At 52.1% G+C, this 21,354-nt stretch overlaps 1 pseudogene; it reads left to right on the plus strand.

The window, feature by feature from the left end:
• Positions 1–3,786: 3,786 nt before the first annotated feature.
• The window catches only part of LOC121329710, a 32,272-nt pseudogene continuing 14,704 nt past the window's right edge, over positions 3,787–21,354 (plus strand).

Here is a 21,354-nt window from a genome sequence, read left to right on the forward strand (position 1 = left end):
CTCTAGGAGATATTGACTCTCTTGCCTGTTTATTATCCTATTCTGTGTGCTTTGTCCAGCATGATGCTCACTTGTTATTTCTGCTTGATCATCGTTTTCTAGGGTTACAAACAATAATCTCCTTTTTGGGATTCTGAATCGTTTTAGAAGCAGGTGCTTGCGGTGTTTCTGCCCCTCTTCTGGAAGCGTGGCAGTGAGGCCCCTCCCTAGCGGTCTGCGTTTACAAGCAGAGACAGCCATGGGGACGATCAAGGACACACATACAGGGAGCGGACACTAAACCGAGAGATAATGTAGAGGCTCTAATGAACCCTTATCAAGTGTCACTCCTACAGCCAGACACTCAAACTAAGAGGCGGCTCAGCTCAGCAGTTGCCAGCTGTTTGGACTGCAGCCTGGCTTTGTGTGTGTTCTAGTGTGGAGTGGTGCTGGGGCTGCTCAGCGTGAGTTGTGAGTGTGCTGGGTCAGTGCTGTAGAGGACTGGGGTCTGAGTGGCTGTGTGTCACAATAACACTTCCTAATAGGGGCCCCTGAAAGCACGGTGGCGTCAGTGCAGTACAAGGCAATAACGGGCAGGTCTACGGCAGGTCTGTCCTGGGCTTGAGGCAGCTGTTGCGCAGGGAGATTTAATCTCTGCTGTGGTACCATGTCAAGCAATGCTAGCCTGGGTCCACTTGAGCTTGAAGCATTAGAAATAATCAGGAGTGCTAACCAGGTTTAATCTGAGCTAGAGTGACCACTTTCTTACAATAAATACAGAAGAAGGAGAATCTATCTCCTCTTGTTCTTCTCCCTCCTTCTACTGTTACCCTTCTCTACACTTCTAGTTTCCTCTCTCTCCTCCTCTCTCCCATACCCTTCCTTCATACCGCTCTATCGCCCTATCCTCATGGTCTCTGCTGGCTCACTCGCACTGCTCCCTGCTGGCTGTGCTTGCTGATAAAGACTATGTGCAGAACCCTTTTGAAAGTCCAATCACTGCATTACATTGGGCAAAGAGAGGAGAGGGCAGGGAGAGGAGAGGGCAGGGAGAGGAGAGGTCAGGGAGAGGAGAGGACAGAGAGAGGAGAGGCCAGGGAGAGGCGAGTCCAGGGATAGGCGAGTGCACAGAGAGGAGGGGCAGGGAGAGGAGAGGCGAGGGAGAGGAGAGAGCAGAGAGAGGAGAGAGTAGGGAGTGGAGAGGGGCAGGGAGAGGAGAGACACAGGAAGAGGAGAGGCCAGGGACAAGAGAAAGCAGAGAGAGGAGAGGCCAGGAAGAGGCGAGGCCAGGGAGAGGCGAGTGCAGAGAGAGGAAGGGCAGGGAGAGGAGAGGCCAGGGAGAGGAGAGGGCAGGGAAAGGAGAGGGCAGAAAGAGGAGAGGGCAGGGAGAGGAGAGGGCAGAGAGAGGAGAGAGTAGGGAGTGGAGAGGGGTAGGGAGAGGAGAGACGCAGGAAGAGGAGAGGCCAGGGAGAGGAGAAAGCAGAGAGAGGAGAGGCCAGGGAGCGACTCCTCAGTACACACTGGGTCCCTTCCAGACAAGGCCATTCAAGCACATTCATGAGAGAGTGAGACACAGCCAGCACCACACACTCCATCCAGGAATCTCAGAGCTGAGGCATGGCACTGTCCCCCTGCACACAGACACACCTGTACACAAACACAGCTGCATATAGAAACACTGCATACAGACACACCTGCACACAAACACAATTCACACAGACACACAGACACATCTGCACACAGACACACACACATAGACAGACACACCTTCTTACAACTGCACACAGATACACACACACACACACACACCTGCACACAGACACATACAAATACATGGACAGGCACACACACATTGACACACACATACACAGTCACATACACTCATAAGACCCCTGGTCCTTGTTTCTTTTTTCAGGTTGAAATAGTCACCTGGGTCGACATTGTCAATACTTTTTAGACTTTTGAGTGCTTGAATTAGGTCACCACACAGTCTTCTTTGTTCAAGACTGAATAGATTCAATTCTATTAGCCTGTCTGCATATGACATGCCTTTTAAACCCAGAATAATTCTGGTCGCTCTTCTCTGCACTCTTTCTAGAGCAGCAACATCCATTTCTTAGCAAGGTGACCAGAACTGAACACAATATTCTAGATGAGGTCTAACTAATGCATTGTACAGTTTTAACATTACTTCCCTTGATTTAAATTCAACACTTTTCACAATGTATCTGAGCATCTTGTTGGCCTTTTTTATAGCTTCCCCACATTGTCTAGATGAAGACGAAAACTCCTAGGTCTTTTTCATAGATTCCTTCTCCAATTTCAGTATCTCCCATATGATATTTATAATGTACATTTTTATTTCTTGCGTGCAGTACCTTACACTTTTCTCTATTAAATGTCATTTGCCATGTGTCTGCCCAGTTCTGAATCTTGTCTAGATCATTTTGAATGACCTTTGCTGTTGCAACAGTGTTTGCCACTCCTCCTATTTTTGTGTCGTCTGCAAATTTAACAAATTTGCTTACTATATCAGAATCTAAATCATTAATGTAGATTAGGAATAGCAGAGGACCTAATACTGATCCCTGTGGTACTCTGGTTACCTCGCTCCATTGTGAGGTTTCTGCTGCAGTTTAATTATTTCAATGTACTGGTCAGGAGAATCTGCAGATTGAGATTGAACAGCAACACCTTTCCATTCCACTTCCTGTGGGCGGACAGACAGCAGAATTAACATGACAAGACAGAGCACGCCTCACCAAGGAAACGCAGCTCAATTAGATCTGGCAGATCCAGGACCTGAGCCATCATTCTAATCAGGTTCTTGAAGAACCAGGAGATAGATGGGCTGCTAATGAAAACCATGTGGAAAACCATTTCAACTCGGAGCACATGATCCTGTTAGTAACGCTTCACACAGCAGGCTCCCAGACTGTGGTCAGACTGGGGTTCACTTGGGGGTCCCTGATAAGGACAGCTAGGCTCCCCCTTGAGTTCTGATCCGTCTAGGGGTCCCCCTGCTTTACCCATGTTCCCACAGTTTGCCTTGGCTTGTGGTGCTTTTTCAATATGCTTTACAGTGCCATCCTGGCTTCACCATGCCTACCTCTGCTCTGCCATGCGTTATTACACTTTGCTGTGCTTTTGCTATGGTCAACTTTCATTGCTGTTAAAAGGAGGGTATTTTGAATAGGAGGGTATTTTGAACAGACTATTAGCGCATCACCCAATGATGTAATCAAACCGCGAATAGACCGTAATAGAGAATAAAATTGCGCTTGGTTACTTTTGGTTTTGGATCCATTTTTTTGTTGTTTTTTTTCTTGACCAGCACCGGCCTCTGCTGGAAGGACGCGGAACTGCCGAGGGGAGTTCGGTCAATGTAGCCATGCTCTTCTGAGAATGATCTCCGGGACGCACCCAATGGCTCCCCTCCTCCCCCTGCCAGCAGTAACCACGGCTACCGCGTTAACTCCAGTTCCAATGCAGCGCGCACAACCTCTTCCGCGACTTTCCATCTTCATTCCCATCTCTCTATGACGTCACGGCTCGTACCAGGCTTTCCCGGACCGCGAGTCGGAAACACGTGAACAGAGTGCTGCGCGCCTCATGAATTATTAATGACGACAGAGGAGTGACGGCATTGTGCGCGTCACTGCATGTACTGATCGCGTCATGCGAGGGTAATGATGATTGCCACGCGGTCTGCAGTGCTGCAAACCCAGTGCGGTCCCAACATTACACGCGTGTGCTGCATGTCAGTTAAATAGTTAAATACATTATTTATTAAACTAAATAAACTATACCGATTCTGCTCCGAGTCGGGTCTGCTGAACGCTTGTTTGTTTTAATGCAGTTCCATGATGAATATTTAAATCCAGCCTCATGAATAATGAAGCCGCAGCATGACGTGTCGGGTCTGGCTGGGGCGGGGCCGCGGCAGGTGAGCTGGAAGTTATGCGGCCGGCAGCGAAGAGAGACAGAGACAGAGACAGAGACAGAGACAGAGAGGCGGTCCGGCGTCCTGACGAGCGTTAAAACTTACAAACAAGCACACTCGCACATCACAGCGTGGGGGTTTGAATATCGAAATCAGTCAAGAAGACAACGATATTATTCCGGGCATCGCCATGTTCAGCTGGGTTAGCAGGGAGCACGGCGGCAGGAACGCGGAGGGCGAGATGTTTCAGACGGTCACGGAGGGGCTGCAGTCCGTCTACATGAAGAAGCTGCTGCCGCTGGAGCAAACCTACCTGTTCCACGATTTCCACTCGCCAGCCCTGGAGCCGGCGGATTTTAACAACAAGCCGATGGTGCTGCTTGTCGGACAGTACTCCACGGGGAAAACTACGTTCATCAGGTGAGATCAGCGTTTGCACAGGCTTTAATAAGTACAGTGGCGGGGCAAGAAGAGCTACTTCCTTGTAGTGACCCCTGACGGCAAAAAGCTCTTCAAATCGAACTTACCATGCAATGCTTAAGCAAAGCAATGTTGGGCTTGGTTAGTACTTGGATGGGAGACTGCCTGGGAATACTGAGTGCTGTAGACCGCTACAATTGAGCTCGTGCTACTATATATATATATAATATATATATATATATGTATATATATATATATATAAAATAAACATAGTTCATGTACTACATTGCACGCAGCTGCGTTTTGAACTTCCCCTTCACTTTCTCGGTGTGTTCCAGTGACGGTGCAGCTGGAGTTAGTTAGCAGGTTTTTCGTAGTGTCGCGGTAGTTGCACACTGTAGTTACAACAGTGCTTCACAACACTGCTTTCGTTTATTTAAACAGCGTGTTGTTTGTTGTGTGAACAATGTATAGTTTATAATAGTAATCCACCTATGTTTTATAGCTAACAAGCTCAGGTGTGTCTTATTAAACTCCTAGTAAAACCAGGGCTGTGCAATGGGAGTCTCATTCCCATCCCTGCTGTGACTGAACCTCACTTGAAAGAGTTTCTCACAGAGCCCCTAATTGCACGGCTCTTTTACTTCCTAATGGTAACATAATCCAAGCTTAGTGTTGGTGGAGGCGCGTGAAAAATCGAGTGAGATCTCACACCTCCAGGCTGTCACAGGGAGGTCAGATGTCCCGCTGAGTCTGTCTCAGTTTAAACGTTTCGCTGTCGTGTACTAAGCTGAATCATTGCCTGTGTTTCATGACTGAGCTGGCCGCTGTCTCTCCCAGTATTCGCTCTCTATCGCTGGCCCACGCTGCTCTAGAGGAGACTTGACGGGTGCAACACGTTTAGTTAGGCAGAAGTTTCCTCTAATACTCCTGGAGAGAGTGTGCCAAAAATAACTGTGCTTGCAGCTCCGCTATGCAGCAATCAACAGTGCTCGGAGAGTTCTGAAAAGAACCCAAATGAGCCACATGCAGTGCAGAGAGGTCTGCTGTAATCAGGAGGGGTGTGAGCCATGTTTTAGGATGCTGCTGGTAAGATTCACTCCTGTTTAGATCATGAAAAATAGGATCCTTGAATTCAAGAATAAACAAAACTGAGGAATCCTGTTGGCTGGGAATAAGGCTGCTATTGCATAGCATTGTGACCCACTCCAGGTGGTACTGCCTGCTTGTTTAGGCCCAGTGTATGGGTATCAAGTCTGTCCCTGGGTTTTGAAGTCAGTCATGCTACAGTATATTCTTCCAGTACAACCAGTTCTTGTTGTTTCTCATCAGTCAATCACAGATCACTTGTGAAGCCGCATAGCGAGAAGTACTGAGTAAGTGGCAGGGCTTTTCCTGTGCTTATCTCTGCTTGTTCATCGGACCTTCTGGCTGGGTGACAGGACTGTGTCTGTCAGTCCCTTTGATCTGCAGGCCAGTGCTGTCGCCGGGCTCCAGAGGGAGGGCTGTGGGAGAGGAAGTGAGTGTTTTCATTGTCTTGGTCTGACACCAGTGCCACTGTCTGATTGTTTACTGCCATTAATAACACTTGCTATCGTCCCCTGCATCCTTGTTTAAAACCCTGACCTGCCCCGGGGCAGCAGAAGATACAGCAATTAACCCTTTACTGCTGGAGGGTTTTCTGAGAACTGCCCTGTCTGTGTGTCTCTGATCCTGTGTGTCTGGAGCAGGACTGTACAGCATGCAGTCAGTATTCCTGTGTGTCTCACTGTCTGATCCTGTGTGTCCCTCCCCCTCTCCCCCTCTCCCTCTCTCTCTGGTTGAAGGTACCTCCTGGAGCAGGATTTCCCGGGGATGCGGATCGGTCCCGAGCCCACGACAGACTCCTTCATCGCGGTGATGCACGGAGAGACTGAGGGCATCATTCCCGGAAACGCCCTGGTTGTCGATCCAAACAAACCCTTCCGGAAACTCAACTGTTTTGGGAACGCCTTCCTCAACAGGTAGGGTGGCACGATCCACAGCTGTGCTCTGGACAGGCAGGCAGGCAATGCAAGGCTCTGCATTCCCATCACAATAGAAGCACGCCTTCCTTACCTTCACTTGGTGTTTGCGCACCCCACCGCCCCAGCGTTTAGGGCAAGGTTTCAGGAAATAGAAAGCCACTGAGCAGCGAGGAGAGTTTGGATCTTAATTACTGTGGTGTCTAAATCAATCAGATTGGACTCTGCCTTGTGTTTTTACATCGTCTTACACTAGTCTTGCATGCACCGTTGGATGTAATGCACTAATACCAACACAAACTTCTAACTAAATCATCTTTCACAGCTCATACTTAACTGTAAAACACTGCAGTGGTAGAGTATGCAGTCCTGCTAAACGGAGACTCCTTAGCACGCCTCTTCTAGTGGGAATCTTTATTTTCTGCATGACTTTGTATTCTAAGCATGTTTAATAGTCGTGGATGAGACTGTTGGATGTTAATTTTAACCCCGATGTACAAACACTCATCTTAATAATTTAAACAGGTACTGTGTTCAATGCTGTTTACATCAATTGAATGGAGTCAGGCTGGGTGGGTTTGGAGGGAAGGTGGGATTTGCAGAGGTTGTGTTTGTTGCCCAACTGTCCCCATTATCACCAGTGTTCCCAGTCTCCCTCGCTGTGCCTGCTCTCAGGAGAGACTGGCTTGAACACCGGGATCCAGCCACTTCCTGTGAAGAGCAGGGAGAGGAGTAGCTAGCGCTGTCCCTGCCGGTTTGATTGACACGGGCAGCAGACACAACAGGGCTCTCTCTCTCTCTCCTTTCTCTCTCTCTCCTCTCTCTCTCCCTCTCTCTCTCCGCCCCCTTTTCAATTCAAATTCAAAGGTGCTTTATTGGCATGACAACCTTGGTAGTATTGGCAAAGCAGTTCAAAGTGCAGACTATATTAAGAACATTATGAACATCAATATCAATAAGTAAACCATGAAAAGGAGTAATTCAATAAAGAGATAGGAACGTAAAACAGAACACTGGTAAATAAACAAACGACCCCCGACCCCCTTTCCCTCTCCTCTGTGACCCTGTGCAGAGTGCTCCCTCTGTCTGTCTCTACCTCTCCTCTCAGTGACCCTGTGCAGAGTGCTCCCTCTGTCTGTCTCTACCTCTCCTCTCAGTGACCCTGTGCAGAGTGCTCCCTCTGTCTCTGTCCTGTCCTTTCAGTGACCCTGTGCAGAGTGCTCCCTCTGTCTGTCTCTACCTCTCCTCTCAGTGACCCTGTGCAGAGTGCTCCCTCTGTCTCTGTCTGTCTCTACCTCTCCTCTCAGTGTCCCTGTGCAGAGTGCTCCCTCTGTCTCTGTCTGTCTCTACCTCTCCTCTCAGTGACCCTGTGCAGAGTGCTCCCTCTGTCTGTCTCTACCTCTCCTCTCAGTGACCCTGTGCAGAGTGCTCCCTCTGTCTCTGTCTGTCTCTACCTCTCCTCTCAGTGACCCTGTGCAGAGTGCTCCCTCTGTCTCTGTCTGTCTCTACCTCTCCTCTCAGTGTCCCTGTGCAGAGTGCTCCCTCTGTCTCTGTCTGTCTCTACCTCTCCTCTCAGTGACCCTGTGCAGAGTGCTCCCTCTGTCTGTCTCTACCTCTCCTCTCAGTGACCCTGTGCAGAGTGCTCCCTCTGTCTCTGTCTCTCTACCTCTCCTCTCAGTGACCCTGTGCAGAGTGCTCCCTCTGTCTCTGTCTGTCTCTACCTCTCCTCTCAGTGTCCCTGTGCAGAGTGCTCCCTCTGTCTCTGTCTGTCTCTACCTCTCCTCTCAGTGTCCCTGTGCAGAGTGCTCCCTCTGTCTCTGTCTGTCTCTACCTCTCCTCTCAGTGACCCTGTGCAGAGTGCTCCCTCTGTCTCTGTCTGTCTCTACCTCTCCTCTCAGTGACCCTGTGCAGAGTGCTCCCTCTGTCTCTGTCTCTACCTCTCCTCTCAGTGTCCCTGTGCAGAGTGCTCCCTCTGTCTCTGTCTGTCTCTACCTCTCCTCTCAGTGTCCCTGTGCAGAGTGCTCCCTCTGTCTCTGTCTGTCTCTCTACCTCTCCTCTCAGTGTCCCTGTGCAGAGTGCTCCCTCTGTCTCTGTCTGTCTCTACCTCTCCTCTCAGTGTCCCTGTGCAGAGTGCTCCCTCTGTCTCTGTCTGTCTCTACCTCTCCTCTCAGTGACCCTGTGCAGAGTGCTCCCTCTGTCTCTGTCTGTCTCTACCTCTCCTCTCAGTGACCCTGTGCAGAGTGCTCCCTCTGTCTGTCTCTCTACCTCTCCTCTCAGTGACCCTGTGCAGAGTGCTCCCTCTGTCTCTGTCTGTCTCTACCTCTCCTCTCAGTGACCCTGTGCAGAGTGCTCCCTCTGTCTGTCTCTACCTCTCCTCTCAGTGACCCTGTGCAGAGTGCTCCCTCTGTCTCTGTCTGTCTCTACCTCTCCTCTCAGTGACCCTGTGCAGAGGGCTCCCTCTGTCTCTGTCTGTCTCTACCTCTCCTTTCAGTGACCCTGTGCAGAGGGCTCCCTCTGTCTCTGTCTGTCTCTACCTCTCCTCTCAGTGACCCTGTGCAGAGTGCTCCCTCTGTCTCTGTCTGTCTCTACCTCTCCTCTCAGTGACCCTGTGCAGAGTGCTCCCTCTGTCTCTACCTCTCCTCTCAGTGACCCTGTGCAGAGTGCTCCCTCTGTCTCTGTCTGTCTCTACCTCTCCTCTCAGTGACCCTGTGCAGAGTGCTCCCTCTGTCTCTGTCTGTCTCTACCTCTCCTCTCAGTGACCCTGTGCAGAGTGCTCCCTCTGTCTCTGTCTGTCTCTACCTCTCCTCTCAGTGACCCTGTGCAGAGTGCTCCCTCTGTCTGTCTCTACCTCTCCTCTCAGTGACCCTGTGCAGAGTGCTCCCTCTGTCTCTGTCTGTCTCTACCTCTCCTCTCAGTGACCCTGTGCAGAGTGCTCCCTCTGTCTCTGTCTGTCTCTACCTCTCCTCTCAGTGACCCTGTGCAGAGTGCTCCCTCTGTCTCTGTCTGTCTCTACCTCTCCTCTCAGTGACCCTGTGCAGAGGGCTCCCTCTGTCTCTGTCTGTCTCTACCTCTCCTCTCAGTGACCCTGTGCAGAGTGCTCCCTCTGTCTCTGTCTGTCTCTACCTCTCCTCTCAGTGACCCTGTGCAGAGTGCTCCCTCTGTCTCTGTCTGTCTCTACCTCTCCTCTCAGTGACCCTGTGCAGAGTGCTCCCTCTGTCTGTCTCTACCTCTCCTCTCAGTGACCCTGTGCAGAGGGCTCCCTCTGTCTCTGTCTGTCTCTACCTCTCCTCTCAGTGTCCCTGTGCAGAGTGCTCCCTCTGTCTCTGTCTGTCTCTACCTCTCCTCTCAGTGACCCTGTGCAGAGTGCTCCCTCTGTCTCTGTCTGTCTCTACCTCTCCTCTCAGTGTCCCTGTGCAGAGTGCTCCCTCTGTCTCTGTCTGTCTCTACCTCTCCTCTCAGTGACCCTGTGCAGAGTGCTCCCTCTGTCTCTGTCTGTCTCTACCTCTCCTCTCAGTGACCCTGTGCAGAGTGCTCCCTCTGTCTCTGTCTGTCTCTACCTCTCCTCTCAGTGACCCTGTGCAGAGTGCTCCCTCTGTCTCTGTCTGTCTCTACCTCTCCTCTCAGTGTCCCTGTGCAGAGTGCTCCCTCTGTCTCTGTCTGTCTCTACCTCTCCTCTCAGTGACCCTGTGCAGAGTGCTCCCTCTGTCTGTCTCTCTCCCTCTCCTCTCAGTGACCCTGTGCAGAGTGCTCCCTCTGTCTGTCTCTACCTCTCCTCTCAGTGTGTGCAGAGTGCTCCCTCTGTCTCTGTCTGTCTCTACCTCTCCTCTCAGTGTCCCTGTGCAGAGTGCTCCCTCTGTCTCTGTCTGTCTCTACCTCTCCTCTCAGTGACCCTGTGCAGAGTGCTCCCTCTGTCTGTCTCTACCTCTCCTCTCAGTGACCCTGTGCAGAGTGCTCCCTCTGTCTCTGTCTGTCTCTACCTCTCCTCTCAGTGACCCTGTGCAGAGTGCTCCCTCTGTCTCTGTCTGTCTCTACCTCTCCTCTCAGTGTCCCTGTGCAGAGTGCTCCCTCTGTCTCTGTCTGTCTCTACCTCTCCTCTCAGTGACCCTGTGCAGAGTGCTCCCTCTGTCTCTGTCTGTCTCTACCTCTCCTCTCAGTGTCCCTGTGCAGAGTGCTCCCTCTGTCTCTGTCTGTCTCTACCTCTCCTCTCAGTGTCCCTGTGCAGAGTGCTCCCTCTGTCTCTGTCTGTCTCTACCTCTCCTCTCAGTGACCCTGTGCAGAGTGCTCCCTCTGTCTCTGTCTGTCTCTACCTCTCCTCTCAGTGACCCTGTGCAGAGTGCTCCCTCTGTCTCTGTCTGTCTCTACCTCTCCTCTCAGTGACCCTGTGCAGAGTGCTCCCTCTGTCTGTCTCTACCTCTCCTCTCAGTGTCCCTGTGCAGAGTGCTCCCTCTGTCTCTGTCTCTCCTCTCCTCTCCGTGACCCTGTGCAGAGTGCTCCCTCTGTCTCTGTCTGTCTCTACCTCTCCTCTCAGTGACCCTGTGCAGAGTGCTCCCTCTGTCTCTGTCTGTCTCTACCTCTCCTCTCAGTGACCCTGTGCAGAGTGCTCCCTCTGTCTCTGTCTGTCTCTACCTCTCCTCTCAGTGACCCTGTGCAGAGTGCTCCCTCTGTCTGTCTCTACCTCTCCTCTCAGTGACCCTGTGCAGAGTGCTCCCTCTGTCTCTGTCTGTCTCTACCTCTCCTCTCAGTGACCCTGTGCAGAGTGCTCCCTCTGTCTCTGTCTGTCTCTACCTCTCCTCTCAGTGACCCTGTGCAGAGTGCTCCCTCTGTCTCTGTCTGTCTCTACCTCTCCTCTCAGTGACCCTGTGCAGAGTGCTCCCTCTGTCTCTGTCTGTCTCTACCTCTCCTCTCAGTGACCCTGTGCAGAGTGCTCCCTCTGTCTGTCTCTACCTCTCCTCTCAGTGACCCTGTGCAGAGTGCTCCCTCTGTCTCTGTCTGTCTCTACCTCTCCTCTCAGTGACCCTGTGCAGAGTGCTCCCTCTGTCTCTGTCTGTCTCTACCTCTCCTCTCAGTGTCCCTGTGCAGAGTGCTCCCTCTGTCTCTGTCTGTCTCTACCTCTCCTCTCAGTGACCCTGTGCAGAGTGCTCCCTCTGTCTCTGTCTGTCTCTACCTCTCCTCTCAGTGACCCTGTGCAGAGTGCTCCCTCTGTCTCTGTCTGTCTCTAAGCTCTGAGCTCAGGTCAGGGAGTTGATTTCCTCTCAATTGTTTAACATGTTGATTTTATTTATTTTAAAAGGAAAAGGGTTTGGAATCAGGATTGACGCAGATACTCTGGCAAGCTCGGACATCAATAGGTCAGAATACATTGAGACCTGCTTGAGATACTTCTGAAATAAACAAGACCCTGAAATGTGTTTATAAATTATTCCACACCATCAAACTCTTTGAGCTTCTGACACTTTTGATAACTTGAGGTACAGGCTGCTGTCGCCAAGTTTCACCACAAACTGGATAAGTGGTTGTATTGCGTGAACTGATTCATCAGATTTGTCAATGAATCTATGAATTTAAAGATGGTGTGGGTAACGTACAATGCAAGACACAGTTACAAGATCATGCTGTTTGTGTTCTGCCTTACACAAGTATGAAGGTGCCACTGTAATGGCATTACTGTGTGCAGAGAGAGCATTGGAAAGAGAAGACCAGGGTTGGGGGGGAGCACTGTGTGCAGAGAGCATTGGAAAGAGAAGACCGGGGTGGGGGGGGACACTGTGTGCAGAGAGCAGGGTTGGGGTCAATTCCTGTTTTTCAAAATCAATTTCAGTTTCTTGTGAGAGATACAATAACGGTGATTGTTCATCTGCTTTTATTTGAGAATCCAATTTTATTATCCAGCAGATTAAGTAATTTGTTGTTGCCACTGTGAGGAGCCCATTTTAACAGAATACTGTGGATTGCAGTTGTGATCAGTGATGTGTTAGAATGGATTAAAAGGGAACGGGAATTGAGAATTGATTTTAAAAAGTAACTGGAAAATGGGAATGGCCCCCGACCTGACAGAAGGAGTGTGAAGAGCTGGAAGAGACTGGGAGAGAACAGGGGGAGGCAGAACATGAAGAGCTGGAGGAGAACAGGGGGAGAACAGGAGAGCGGCTTTGTATGGAGCCCATCACAAGAAAGGAGTTTCCTGAGCAGAACTTGAAATATTCAGTGCAGTGGCTTCACATCTAAACGTGCACACGCTTCGGTTTAATCTACTAAGCATTTATCAATTCCCTAAACATTGGAGCAGTCCTCTGTGGATCTAGACAGAACAGGTTGATAAATGGCATGTAAGTGTAATCATTCTCAGGATAACACTGTGCCATGTGGACACAACAGCTTCATTCAAATGCTAATAAACACCTGGAATAAATTCCTTAGCAAGCAGGTCTGTCTGCATTGCTGAGCAGACACACACAAACATACAAACAAGCAAGCAAACATTTACCTCGGCTGCTGAAGAGAATTGCTAGTGGAACTTCGATATGGGGTGGGATACTGGACAGCAGAGAGAAAGATCAGAGTACATGAAGTCCAGCTGGGTTACTCCTGCAGATTTCTGTGTTTTGAGAATCTCCACTGCTGAGTGTAAACAGGCCTGCCCATCATTAGCACTGAGGAGTTCGGCTCACCCAGTCCCAGCGCATGACCTCATTGGGAGTTAACACCATGGGCCGTGTTGCACGGCACAAAGCCTCTCGCCCTGGCAAACAGGCAACCCAAATAACCTCTCTCTGTATTGTGGCTGCTTTCCCCACATCCTGGGCTTTCAGCTGCAGTTGTGTTGCAGTGTTTAAAGAGTAAATCTGAGTAACCCCACCATGAGAAGCCACTGTAATAGAGCACACAGACATTAAGGGTCTCTGAGCATTTCTAGTTAAAATGTGTGATTGGTTTAATGCGCATGAGTGGAGGCCCAGGGCACTTCAGTGTGTACACAGAGGCTCGGACAGGCTGAAAGCAGAGGTCTGTGTGTGTGGGGGAGTATCGGTAGGTGTAGCGGGGAGCGGACAGGCTGAAAGCAGAGGTCTGTGTGTGTGGGGGAGTATCGGTAGGTGTAGCGGGGAGGGGACAGGCTGAAAGCAGAGGTCTGTGTGTGTGGGGGAGTATCGGTAGGTGTAGCGGGGAGGGGACAGGCTGAAAGCAGAGGTCTGTGTGTGTGGGGGAGTATCGGTAGGTGTAGCGGGGAGCGGACAGGCTGAAAGCATCCAGACCACACACCACCTCATAGCCATCCACATCGCCCATGGGGACAGGCTGAAAGCAGAGGTGTGGGTGTGTGGGGGAGTATCGGTAGGTGTAGCGGGGAGGGGACAGGCTGAAAGCAGAGGTCTGTGTGTGTGGGGGAGTATCGGTAGGTGTAGCGGGGAGGGGACAGGCTGAAAGCAGAGGTCTGTGTGTGTGGGGGAGTATCGGTAGGTGTAGCGGGGAGCGGACAGGCTGAAAGCAGAGGTCTGTGTGTGAATCGGTAGGTGTAGCTGGGAGGGGACGGGCTGAAAGCAGAGGTCTGTGTGTGTGGGTGGGGGAGTATCGGTAGGTGTAGCGGGGAGCGGACAGGCTGAAAGCAGAGGTCTGTGTGTGTGGGGGAGTATCGGTAGGTGTAGCTGGGAGCGGACAGGCTGAAAGCAGAGGACTGTGTGTGTGGGGGAGTATCGGATAGCCAAAAACGTCGCACAAAAAACTGGCCGAGCTTACGTCTCATACAGAGACACCCCCGTCACAGGCAGATCATCCTACAGCGCCCATCACTGTCCGACCTTTCGTCTCTAGGGACAGGCTGAAAGAAGAGGTCCCCCCCTCCAAATCTCACATCGCCCCTCCCCTGTCCGCTTTCGGCTCAATACAACACACTACCCCCCAAAAACCCTAACATGCCATCAAAACCGACTTACAGGTGTAGCGGGGAGGGGACAGGCTGAAAGAAGAGGTCTGTGTGTGTGGGGGAGTATCGGCAGGTGTAGCGGGGAGGGGACAGGCTGAAAGAAGAGGTCTGTGTGTGTGGGGGAGTATCGGCAGGTGTAGCGGGGAGGGGACAGGCTGAAAGAAGAGGTCTGTGTGTGTGGGGGAGTATCGGCAGGTGTAGCGGGGAGGGGACAGGCTGAAAGAAGAGGTCTGTGTGTGTGGGGGAGTATCGGCAGGTGTAGCGGGGAGGGGACAGGCTGAAAGCAGAGGTCTGTGTGTGTGGGGGGGGGAGTATCGGTAGGTGTAGCGGGGAGGGGACAGGCTGAAAGCAGAGGTCTGTGCGTGTGGGGGAGTATCGGTAGGTGTAGCTGGGAGCGGACAGGCTGAAAGCAGAGGACTGTGTGTGTGGGGGAGTATCGGTAGGAGTAGCGGGGAGGGGACAGGCTGAAAGAAGAGGTCTGTGTGTGTGGGGGAGTATCGGCAGGTGTAGCGGGGAGGGGACAGGCTGAAAGAAGAGGTCTGTGTGTGTGGGGGAGTATCGGCAGGTGTAGCGGGGAGGGGACAGGCTGAAAGAAGAGGTCTGTGTGTGTGGGGGAGTATCGGTAGGTGTAGCGGGGACATCGATTAGAAAGTCAGAGTTCTGTGGTGTGTGGGGGATAGTCGGTAGTGTGTATCTGGGAGGGGACAGGCCCTGAAAGCAGAGGTCTTTGTGTTTGGGGGGGTGGTATCGTTATGTGCATCCAGCGGGGAGGTAAATGCCTCTTATTTTTTTTTTTTTTGCGGTAGTTACAGCGGAGTGCTCTGTCTAGGTGTATCGGGAGGGGACAGGCTGATCACAGAGGCTGTGGTGGGTGGGTCCACCTACTCGGACAATGTTTACGCGAATAGGTACACGGCTCGACACCGCAGACGTGTCTGGTCCTGAGGTGTGGGAGTACGGTAGGATCACAGCGTGAGCGGACAGGCTGAAAGCAAGAGCCCTGTGTGTCCCGGAGTACGTAGGTGTACGGTCAGGGGACAGGTAGAAAAGCAAGGTCTTGTTTTGTGGGGGGGGGAGTATCGTTGTTGTCACGGGGAGGGGACTGTCTGAAAGCAGAGTGTACTGTGTCCTCCGTAAGGGGGGGATGTACCTCGTTAGCCTAGTAGCGGGGAGTGCGAGCAGTCTTGAAAGTCCGACAGTACTGAGATGTGTGGGGGGGGAGTATCGGGTAGGTGTAGCGTGGAGGTGTTTAGGCCGAACGCAGAGTCTGTGTGTGGGGTAGTACGTAGGTGTAGCGGGAGCGGCACCTAGGCTTAAAGCTAGGCTGTGTGTGTGGAGGGGGGGTATGAGAAGCTTAGCGGTCAAGGGTACGTACGGCATCGCAGCCCTCCCCCTCGACTGTGTGGGGATATCCACAAAACGCAGACCAGACCCCAACGAAATGTTGACAGGCTGAAAGCAGAGGTTTGTGTGTGTCCCCCCCCCGGGGGAGTATCGGTAGGGGTAGCGGGGAGCGGACAGGCTGAAAGCAGAGGACTGTGTGTGTGGGGGAGTATCGGTAGGAGTAGCGGGGAGGGGACAGGCTGAAAGAAGAGGTCTGTGTGTGTGGGGGAGTATCGGCAGGTGTAGCGGGGAGGGGACAGGCTGAAAGCAGAGGTCTGTGTGTGGGGGGGAGTAGCTGGTAAACGCTGTATCGGACTGTTCGTCTCCAGCGGACAGGCTGAAAGCAGAGGTTTGTGTGTGTGGGGGAGTATCGGTAGGTGTTGCGGGGAGGGGACAGGCTGAAAGCAGGGGTCTGTGTGTGTGGGGGAGTATCGGTGGGTGTAGCGGGGAGGGGACAGGCTGAAAGAAGAGGTCTGTGTGTGTGGGGGAGTATCGGTAGGTGTAGCGGGGAGGGGACAGGCGGAAAGCAGAGGTCTGTGTGTGTGGGGGGGGGAGTATCGGTAGGTGTAGCGGGGAGGGGCCAGGCTGAAAGCAGAGGTCTGTGTGTGTGGGGGAGAATCGGTAGGTGTAGCGGGGAGCGGACAGGCTGAAAGCAGAGGACTGTGTGTGTGGGGGAGTATCGGTAGGAGTAGCGGGGAGGGGACAGGCTGAAAGCAGAGGTCTGTGTGTGTGGGGGAGTATCGGTAGGTGTAGCGGGGAGGGGACAGGCTGAAAGCAGAGGCTGAAAGCTGTGTGTGTGGGGGAGTATCGGTAGGAGTAGCGGGGAGGGGACAGGCTGAAAGCAGAGGTCTGTGTGTGTGGGGGGGGGAGTATCGGTAGGTGTAGCGGGGAGGGGACAGGCTGAAAGCAGAGGTCTGTGTGTGTGGGGGCGTATCGGTAGGTGTAGCGGGGAGGGGACAGGCTGAAAGCAGAGGTCTGTGTGTGTGGGGGAGTATCGGTAGGTGTAGCGGGGAGGGGACAGGCTGAAAGCAGAGGTCTGTGTGTGTGGGGGGGTATCGGTAGGTGTAGCGGGGAGGGGGCAGGCTGAAAGCAGAGGTCTGTGTGTGTGGGGGAGTATCGGTAGGTGTAGCGGGGAGGGGACAGGCTGAAAGCAGAGGTCTGTGTGTGTGGGGGAGTATCGGCAGGTGTAGCGGGGAGCGGACAGGCTGAAAGAAGAGGTCTGTGTGTGTGGGGGGGGGAGTATCGGTAGGTGTAGCGGGGAGCGGACAGGCTGAAAGCAGAGGTCTGTGTGTGTGGGGGAGTATCGGTAGGTGTAGCGGGGAGGGGACAGGCTGAAAGCAGAGGTCTGTGTGTGTGGGGGAGTATCGGTAGGTGTAGCGGGGAGGGGACAGGCTGAAAGCAGAGGTCTGTGTGTGTGTGTGTGGGGGAGTATCGGTAGGTGTAGCTGGGAGGGGACAGGCTGAAAGCAGAGGTCTGTGTGTGTGGGGGAGAATCGGTAGGTGTAGCGGGGAGCGGACAGGCTGAAAGCAGAGGACTGTGTGTGTGGGGGAGTATCGGTAGGAGTAGCGGGGAGGGGACAGGCTGAAAGAAGAGGTCTGTGTGTGTGGGGGAGTATCGGCAGGTGTAGCGGGGAGGGGACAGGCTGAAAGAAGAGGTCTGTGTGTGTGGGGGAGTATCGGCAGGTGTAGCGGGGAGGGGACAGGCTGAAAGAAGAGGTCTGTGTGTGTGGGGGAGTATCGGCAGGTGTAGCGGGGAGGGGACAGGCTGAAAGAAGAGGTCTGTGTGTGTGGGGGAGTATCGGTAGGCGTAGCGGGGAGGGGACAGGCTGAAAGCAGAGGTCTGTGTGTGTGGGGGGGGGAGTATCGGTAGGAGTAGCGGGGAGGGGACAGGCTGAAAGAAGAGGTCTGTGTGTGTGGGGGAGTATCGGCAGGTGTAGCGGGGAGGGGACAGGCTGAAAGAAGAGGTCTGTGTGTGTGGGGGAGTATCGGCAGGTGTAGCGGGGAGGGGACAGGCTGAAAGAAGAGGTCTGTGTGTGTGGGGGGGGAGTATCGGCAGGTGTAGCGGGGAGGGGACAGGCTGAAAGAAGAGGTCTGTGTGTGTGGGGGAGTATCGGCAGGTGTAGCGGGGAGGGGACAGGCTGAAAGAAGAGGTCTGTGTGTGTGGGGGAGTATCGGCAGGTGTAGCGGGGAGGGGACAGGCTGAAAGAAGAGGTCTGTGTGTGTGGGGGAGTATCGGCAGGTGTAGCGGGGAGGGGACAGGCTGAAAGCAGAGGTCTGTGTGTGTGGGGGGGTATCGGTAGGTGTAGCGGGGAGCGGACAGGCTGAAAGCAGAGGTCTGTGTGTGTGTGGGGGAGTATCGGTAGGTGTAGCGGGGAGGGGACAGGCTGAAAGCAGAGGTCTGTGTGTGTGGGGGAGTATCGGTAGGTGTAGCGGGGAGCGGACAGGCTGAAAGCAGAGGTCTGTGTGTGTGGGGGAGTATCGGTAGGAGTAGCGGGGAGGGGACAGGCTGAAAGCAGAGGTCTGTGTGTGTGGGGGAGTATCGGCAGGTGTAGCGGGGAGGGGACAGGCTGAAAGAAGAGGTCTGTGTGTGTGGGGGAGTATCGGCAGGTGTAGCGGGGAGGGGACAGGCTGAAAGAAGAGGTCTGTGTGTGTGGGGGAGTATCGGCAGGTGTAGCGGGGAGGGGACAGGCTGAAAGAAGAGGTCTGTGTGTGTGGGGGAGTATCGGTAGGTGTAGCGGGGAGCGGACAGGCTGAAAGCAGAGGTCTGTAGCGTGTGGGGGAGTATCGGTAGGTGTAGGGGGGAGGGGACAGGCTGAAAGCAGAGGTCTGTGTGTGTGGGGGAGTATCGGTAGGTGTAGCGGGGAGGGGACAGGATGAAAGCAGAGGTCTGTGTGTGTGGGGGAGTATCGGTATGTGTAGCGGGGAGCGACAGGCCGGAAAGCAGAGGTCGGTGTGGTGTGGGATATCGGTAGTGTACGGGAGGGACAGGCTGAAACAGAGGTCTGGTGGGTGGGGAGTATCGTTAGGTGTAGCCCCCGGTGAGGGGACAGGCTGAAAGCAGAGGTTTGTGTGTGTGGGGGAGTATCGGTAGGTGTAGCGGGGAGGGGACAGGCTGAAAGCAGAGGTCTTTGTAAGAGCTATGATTATCGATTCAGCCCACACACCATCCTGTAGCTCTGTGACATACTGCTTTAGTATTCATACACAACTCAAACATCCAGCTTCATTTGTGTTCTGTCAACCTTTTCTTGTCGATGTCATTCTCTCTGCCCCTCTAACCCTCTCGCTCTGCTCCTCTCTGCAGGTTTGTCTGCTCCCAGATGCCCAACCAGGTGCGGACAGAGTGAAAGCGAGGATTGACACCCCTGGGATCCTGTCTGGAGGTGAAGCGGGGAGCTGACAGTCGAGGTGGGTCTGCAGAGCCACTAATAAAACCCAACAGTCAGGTGGGTCTGCAGAGCCACTAATACAACCCAACAGTGAGGTGGGTCTGTAGAGCCACTAATACAACCCAACAGTGAGGTGGGTCTGCAGAGCCACTAATACAACCCAACAGTGAGGTGGGTCTGCAGAGCCACTAATACAACCCAACAGTGAGGGCCACTAATACAACCCAACAGTGAGGTGGGTCTGCAGAGCCACTAATACAACCCAACAGTGAGGTGGGTCTGCAGAGCCACTAATACAACCTGTCAGTGAGGTGGGTCTGCAGAGCCACTAATACAACCTGTCAGTGAGGTGGGTCTGCAGTGCCACTAATACAACCCTACAGTGAGGTGGGTCTGCAGAGCCACTAATACAACCCAACAGTGAGGTGGGTCTGCAGAGCCACTAATACAACCTGTCAGTGAGGTGGGTCTGCAGAGCCACTAATACAACCCAACAGTGAGGTGGGTCTGCAGAGCCACTAATACAACCCAACAGTGAGGTGGGTCTGCAGAGCCACTAATACAACCCAACAGTGAGGTGGGTCTGCAGAGCCACTAATACAACCCAACAGTGAACACGTTTCCTCCAGCAGGAATTCTGTTGCGCTGCTGACTCTGAGCTCTGCTCTTTCACTTCATTTTACTCTGATTTGATGTATTGAACTAACTACTGTGACTGATATGCACACGCACACGCATGCACACGCACGCACGCAAGCACTGAAATGCACAAGCTGGCTGAAAACATGATAAAGAAACCCAGGGCAGAATCAAATTTAGCAAAGTATGCAAGGGACAGTGCATAGCACAGGTATTTGGGTCAGCAATAACATGGGCTTGGTGAAATTAGCTACATCAGAACATCATTGCAAAACCCTTGCTGCTGATCACCCTTCTATAATATTCGATTGGAAGTATTTCGCAATGCTGAATAAGCAGATTCAGAAGTAATGCACTCAGTATAACCCCAGGGAGCATGTACTGGGTTTTGCAGCATTATTAAAAACGTCTCACTCAATTAAGTGAGACAGACACTAGCAGTTTATCTCATTTATCTGGACTCTCTGAGCTGGTTCTGGGATGAGCAAAGAAATGATTCAATTGTAAGTGTTTACCTTTGAATGACCCTAATAACTACTCATGTGATGATGTCATTCTTTAGGGAGCGTTTGTCTTGAATCAAAGACTTTGCAAAATGTGAGTTTTGGCAGCATAAACTATCAGTGACATGAATTTTTATAATTTTATAATTTGAAGCCACTTCTAAACTACAGCAGCAATTCCAACCGCATAATATCACATTAGTTTAAAGATAAAACCATGAGAATCGAGAGCAGACCAGCGTCTCACCCAGGACCTCCTTCAGTGTACACAACGGTTCAGTGTACAAGGTAAAGTGTGCAGTTACAGTGCAATGAAAGGCAGTCTGATTTGTGGTTCCCTTTTTATAGTTTGCAGCGTGGAAGTATATTTCCAGGTGCAGGTAGCCTTGGAGAAAGCCTTGTCCCCTGCTGTCACAGGCTGTGTGTTTCATCGCTGTGATAATGTGAGATTCCATTCCAGCAGTTACACAGTGTCTGAGTGTTGGTACTGAAGCAGCAGACTCCTGCCTTTCTGACACGAGGTTGGTGTTTTTATCCACAGTCCTTCATGGGAAACATCGTTCAAGTTTAGACACTCTGCAATAAGGCACAGTCTTATGGTAAATATTATAAACCATGCAAGAAATCCTAAGGGTTTGTCAAACGCCCAGCACACTTAGAAAAGTTTGTCATGTGTAGGGTGTAAGAGATCTCATTTTGCACAGAGTTGCTCAGCTTAGCCCAGTCTGCATGTGATATACAATAACACACACCCTACACACAACGTTTAAATTAATTAATATATATACACACAGGAGAACTAAAGACAAGGTCTCAGCAAAACCACACAAATAATAAGAAATCGAAACGAGGCGAAGCACACAGCTGGTGACGTCGGTTCGTTTGTTTGTTTCATGAATTCATGGGTTCTAGGTGCATTGACATCAGGATCATGGGAGGCTCCAGTCAAGGGGTCTGATCTGAAGGCTGCTGTGTGATTGTATAGCCTGATTATTCTAAGGGAAAACTTACAACAAACAAAGTCAAGTACACCAACCTTTCTGCTAGTCCATCATCACTGTTGAGTCTACAGAGTCAAGTAGACAAAAGTTCCGGCTGAAGTGCTTGTCGATTCTTAATCGAACAGAGATCCTTCTCAAAGTAGTAAAGGGCAATGTTCACAGCTCCGAACACTTGCA

Source organism: Polyodon spathula, chromosome 17, assembly GCF_017654505.1.
Source record: "Polyodon spathula isolate WHYD16114869_AA chromosome 17, ASM1765450v1, whole genome shotgun sequence".
NCBI classification, from domain to species: Eukaryota; Metazoa; Chordata; class Actinopteri; order Acipenseriformes; family Polyodontidae; genus Polyodon; species Polyodon spathula.